Below are 6560 nucleotides of genomic sequence, written 5' to 3' on the forward strand. Positions count from 1 at the left end.
ATACACACTGGAGTATTTAGGAGTGAAGGGGCATCATGTTAGCAACTTGCTGTCAAGAATAATTTGTCTTCAGAAGACAAATAGTGACAATGGCTATTTACATAGGAGGAGGGTTACAGAGCAGACAGGCTAAATTATTAATAACTGAAGAATTTTGGTGAAGGAGACATGGTAGTACTTTACTGTTCTTGCAACTTTATTAAAAAATTTCAAACTTTAAAAATCCACTGAGATACCTTGTAAAAACATATATTTATAATATAAAATGGTTTCATGATTGGCTTTTTGGCAAGGGGTTGCAAAAACATGTGATTACAAATCTTTCATTGTGAGAAGGCATAAATAAGGTTTCTTATGAAAGATGGTTTGTCACTATTAAATTTTAAAATGTATATACTCTTTGCCCCAGTAATTCTACTTTTAGGAATTGACTCTACAGATATACAAACCTATGAATATGGGATAATCTTCAAGTTACATGAAGTGTAAATAATTAAGTGCAGAATTTTGAAATATGCAACCATTTGTGTAAAAAAGGAAATGTGCATACATATTTACCTATAATTACTGATAATATCTAAGCGAGAAGAAACCAGATGGCTAGGTATAAGGGTAGACAAGAGACTTTGTTCCTTATTCTAAAAGTAAAAAGAGTATTGATACAAGAGATGTGTTTATTTTTGGAATCAGTGTTAGATTCCACCTATTCATGGGAGAAACCATAATTTCTCATTGCTTGAATCTGGACTTCGGCCAATTAAATGTGGTAGAACTGACAGTGTGCCATTTCCAAGACTAGGTACTAGACACATGTAATTGCCATGAGAACATGCCCAGGAAATTTGGCTGGAAGATGAAATACATAGACAAGAGCCAATAACCCCAGCTGAGATCATCCTAGACTAGCTAACAGCTAGCTAACCACCAGAGTGAGCCCAGCCAAGACCAGATGAACTGCCCAGCTAAAACCAGAAGAATCACCCAGTGGACGGGGGGATGATTTTTAATATAGCATTAGTGTGATAATAGATATCATATACTCAGCATGAACTCCTCCTTATTGGGTCCTATGCGAGTCTTGGTGCATAACAGAGCTTGCCTACAGCTATGAACCTAGAAGTCCAAAAGTATATTCAACTTTCCCTTGTCCTCTTGGCAACTGGCCATGGGCACATGACCAGGACTCAGTTAATCAAATGCTTGCATATGGGACTTTGAGTACTGTTCATCCACTAATGAAAGTGTCAAAACTCCAGCATCCTAGTTTCTTGGTGTTGCTTGCTCCAGATTAATTTATGGAGGCATTACCAGGTGTATGAGGTCCTAGCAGTTATGCCTGTGTCTTCAGCCCCTTCTTGTGTTGAACTGTTGTCTTGAAAACTGATTTTCCTGCTCCTGAGAATTCCATAGGCTGCCCAATATCTCTCATTAACTTTATTTTCTGTTTACAGAGGATGGCAGGCCATTTTGTTTCTAAGTTGAATGTCATTCATTTAGACATTTTTTTTTTTGAAATGGATTATCCTGGGATCTTCTGGCATGGACAGTCCAAACTGTAACATTGGTGAAGTTGCAGGGAAAGAAAGTAGTGGAGAATTTTAGGAGTGGGGATAGTATTAATGTGCCTCTACAGTATTTGCCTTTGAAGCATAAAAAGATGAGTTCAATAAATCCCTATTATTATGATATAGCACAATCAAAAAAGAATTTATTGTATGCCTTTTCATTGGAAATGAATTGTACCAAGATTTAAGCCCTAACAACTTTTTTACATTAGGAATGACCAAGATTCAAGCTTTTGAACTCTATTCTTAATCCACTACTTCCTTAGGTTTGTAGTTTGTAAATTTTGACTGCTTTCATCTTGTCTTGAAAAGAAATTTAGAATCACAAATAATAGCAGTGTGTTTAAATGCCTTCTTTTGTCCCTAAAAAAGTATCTTGGGTATGGATCTCAAATAATTGAGGAAAATTTGAATCAGACAAGGAATTGGACAACTACCAATTTTCCCATCCCTTGGCTGCCAGTTGTCTCCCAATTAGTTTGAGGTTCAACAGAACTAAGACCCTGGATAAGTTTCAGCTGGCATCTGTTCAATATTTAAATCTGTCAAATATATCATCTCTCATTCCATAGTTTAGACTCTCATCTCTCAACTAGACAATTAGAGCAACTTGACGCAAGATTGGAAGCAGAAACTGTTATTCAACATAGTATTGGAGGTCTTAGCCTCTGCAATCAGACAACACAAAGAAATAAAAGGCATCCAAATCAGCCAGGAGGAGGTCAAACTTTCACTCTTTGCAGATGACATGATACTCTACATGGAAACCCTAAAGATTCCACCAAAAAACTGCTAGAATTGATTCATGAATTCAGCAAAGTCGCAGGATATAAAATCAATGCACAGAAATCAGTTGCATTCCTATACACCAACAATGAAGCGACAGAAAGAGAAATCAAGGAATCCATCCCATTTACAGTTGCACAAAAAAACATAAAATACCTAGGAATAAACCTAACCAAAGAGGTGAAAAGTCTATACACTGAAAAGTATATACAGCTTATGAAAGAAATTGAAGAAGACACACACACAAAAAAAGGAAAGAGATACCATGCTCCTGGATAGAAAGAACAAATATTGTTAAAATGTTGATACTACCCAAAGCAATCTATATATTCAGTGCAATCCCTATCAAAATAACACCAGCATTCTTCACAGAGCTAGAACAAATAATCCTAAAACTTGTATGGAACCAGAAAAGACACTGAATAGGCAAAGCAATCTTAAAAAAGAAAACTAAAGCAGGAGGCATCACAATCCCAGACTTCAAGCTATACTACAAAGCTGTAATCAGCAAGACAGTATGGTACTGGCACAACAAGACACTCAGGTCAATGAAACAGAATAGAGAACCCAGAAATGGACCCACAAACATATGGCCAACTAATCTTTGACAGAGCAGGAAAGAATATCCAATGGAATAAAGACAGTCTCTTCAGCAAGTGGTGCTGGGAAAACTGGACAGCGACATGCAGAAGAATGAACCTGGACCATTTTCTTACACCATACACAAAAATAAACTCAAAATGGATGAAAGACCTCAATGTCAGACCAGAAGCCATCAAAATCCTTAAGGAGAAAGCAGGCAAAAACCTCTTTGATCTTGCCCACAGCAACTTCTTACTCAACACGTTTCTGGAGGCAAGGGAAACAAAAGCAAAAATGAACTACTGGGACCTCATCAAAATAAAAAACTTCTGCACAGCAAAGGAAACAATCAGCAAAACTAAAAGGCAACCGACAGAATGGGAGAAGATATTTGCAAACAACATATCAGAGAAAGGGTTAGTATCCAAAATCTATAAAGAACTTTTTTAACTCAACACCCAAAAAAACAAATAATCCAGTGAAGAAATGGGCAAAAGACATGAATAGACACTTCTCCAAGGAAGACACCCAGATGGCCAACCAACACATGAAAAAATGCTCAACATCACTCATCATCAGGGAAATACAAATCGAAACCACAATGAGATACCACCTTGCACCTGTCAGAATGGCTAACATTAACAACTCAGGCAACAACATGTTGGCGAGGATGCAGAGAAAGAGGATCTATTTTGCATTGTTGGTGGCAATGCAAGCTGGTGCAGCCACTCTGGAAAACAGGATGGAGGTTCCTCAAAAAGCTAAAAATAGAACTACCCTATGACCCAGCAATTGCACTACTAGGCATTTATCCAAGGGATACAGGTGTGCTGTTTCGAAGGGACACATGTGTCCCCCCATGTTTATAGCAGCACTATCAACAATAGCCAAAGTATGTAAAGAGCCCAAATGTCCATCGATGGATGAATGGATAAAGAAGAGGCGGTATACATATACAATGGAGTATTACTTGGCAATCAAAAAGAATGAAATCTTGCCATTTGCAACTATGTGGATGGAACTGGAGAGTATTATGCTAAGCGAAATTAGTCATACAAAGACAAATATCATATGACTTCACTCATAGGAGGACTTTAAGACACAAAACAGATGAACATAAGGGAAGGGAAACAAAAATAATATAAAAACAGGGAGGGAGACAAAATAGAAGAGACTCACAAATATGGAGAACAAGCTGAGGGTTGCTGGAGGGGTTGTGGGAGGGGGAATGGGCTAAATGAGTAAGGGACATAAGGAATCTACCCCTGAAATCATTGTTTCACTATAAGGTGACTAATTCAGATGTAAATTTTTAAAAATAAGAAATAAAATTTAAAAGATTGGAGGCAGAAAGACCAAGTTTATAACAGGGGATAGGCCTTCTGTGATTTGGTTTCTGTTTACTTCCCACTGCAACTTCTGCCAATCCCAGGGTAGAAAGTACCTGATTAAACCCTTTTTTTTCTCTCAGAGCACCGAGTCCTTCACATACTGTTCCCTATGTTATAATGTACTTCCCACTTAATAAATATCTACTCATCCTCCAAATCTCAACTCATGCATCACCCATTATATAAATCTCCCGGTAGAGTTGACCATTCACTTTCTTTTGCAGCCCTGCTGTATATTTAACTCTATTTCTACTATAAAGTATTGATTTCCTTGTTTTGTCTCCCATTGTTCAGAGTTCCTTTATATCCTCATGTCATAGGCTATTATACTAGAGCACTGAAATCATATCAGTGGATAGTCTTGGAAGAATAAAAAATCTTAAATCACAAAGGTTCAATTTTCTATTCTACAAAAAAAAAAAATTTTAAGTGTTCATCCTGCCAATGAAAATGTCCCTGACATTTAAGAACCATACTTAGAAAAAGAGTGACTAGATGAAAATGCATGACAATTACTGACTAGGCTTTCAAACATTATTCTCAAGAAATCTATCAATCACATTAATTAAAGGAAGAGTCCTTTCTTCCTTCTTAACTAATATGAAAGGCTGGCAGGGTATCATGGAAGTTTTACAATCACTGGAGTCAGCCATGGTTTGAATCTGACCTTAGATAAATTTCTTGCCCTCTGGATCTCAGTTCCTTGGATTAAAAGTCTTGCAATGCACTGCTAGGTATCTTTCTTTAGAAATACTTATATAGTTTTGTAACTTTTCTTTTTTTAATGTTTAATTATTTTTGAAAGAGAGAAAGGGTGTGAGCAGGGGAGGGGCAGAGAGGGAAGGAGACACAGAATCAGAAGCAGGCTCCAGGCTCCCGGCTATCAGCACAGAGCCTGACGTGGGGCTTGAACCCATGAACCATGAGATCATGACCTGAGCTGAAGTTGGATGCTTAACCAACTAAGCCACCCAGGCACCCCCAGTTTTGTAACTTTTCTAATGAACATGCTTCATAAGAGCCACCCACTTTTCTACATTTAAAAAATACTGACCATAATTATATGTACTAGTTTGGAAACATGTCCATGTCCTGTTTGGTGGGGGGAAATGTGGAACAAGTGCACTTATGATCCTATTGAGCATTTTAAAATTCTATACATAAATATGTACATATTTGTGCATTAAAATGGTTACAGGAGAAATCACCAAAACTGAAGTATGTAATAAATGAAATAGGGTGGGGGAAAAGCATTAAAAAGAAAAAAACCATTAGTAGTTCTATTTTGATTGAAATATTATGTTAAGGACACCGTCTCAGTCCATTTGGGCTGCTATAACAAAATACTACAAACTGGGTAGCTTATAAAAAAAAATTATTTCTTACAGTTTTAGAAGCTGGGAAGTGCAAGACCAAGGTGCCAGCATGGTCACATAGAAACTGCTAACCAAAAATACCTTACCCAGCAAAGTTTTCCTTTAGAAATAAAGGTGACATAAAGCTTTACCTAACAAAAGCTGAGGGAGTTTGTCACCACTATGCATGCCTTATAAAAAAGGCTGATGGACATCCTGCCATTCATGACAATATGGATGAATCTTGAGGACATTACATTGAGATAAGTAAAAAAAAAAAAAAAAAAAGTCAAATACTATAGTACAAATTACATGTGGAATCTATAAAAGCTGAATTTATAATAACAGAGTAGAATGGTGGTTTCTAGGGGTGGAAGTAAGTTCTGGAAATCTAACAAACAGCATTGTGATTATAATAAAAACAAATAGTGTATAATGAACTTCAAAGTCCCTAAGAGACAAGATCTTGATTGTTCTCACAACAAAAAAGAAATATATGTGACCTGACAGGTGTTTGCTAACGTGGTAATCATATTGCAATATACAAATGTATCAAATCAGCTTTTTTTTTTTGAGATATAATTGTGAGAGCAAAATGCTCCTTGATAGCTTTTATAAAGAGGCCTAAATCTACAGTGAGAGTGAGAGACTAGAAACAGCAAAACAACAAATGGACGTTACAGAAGCAGATCTCTAGTGACATTTTTTATACCAATATTTTTTATTAAGGTTTTCATTTGAATCCCAGTATTGTTAATATACAGTGTTATATTTCTCTATTTCAGGTGTACGATACAGTGATTCAACAATTTTATACATTACATAGTGCTCATAAGTGTCCTCTGAATCCCCACCACCTATTCCACCCATTCCCCCCCACC

The sequence above is a fragment of the Puma concolor genome, chromosome B1, assembly GCF_028749965.1.
Source record: "Puma concolor isolate L17-30 chromosome B1, mPumCon1.1.hap2, whole genome shotgun sequence".
Taxonomy (NCBI): domain Eukaryota; kingdom Metazoa; phylum Chordata; class Mammalia; order Carnivora; family Felidae; genus Puma; species Puma concolor.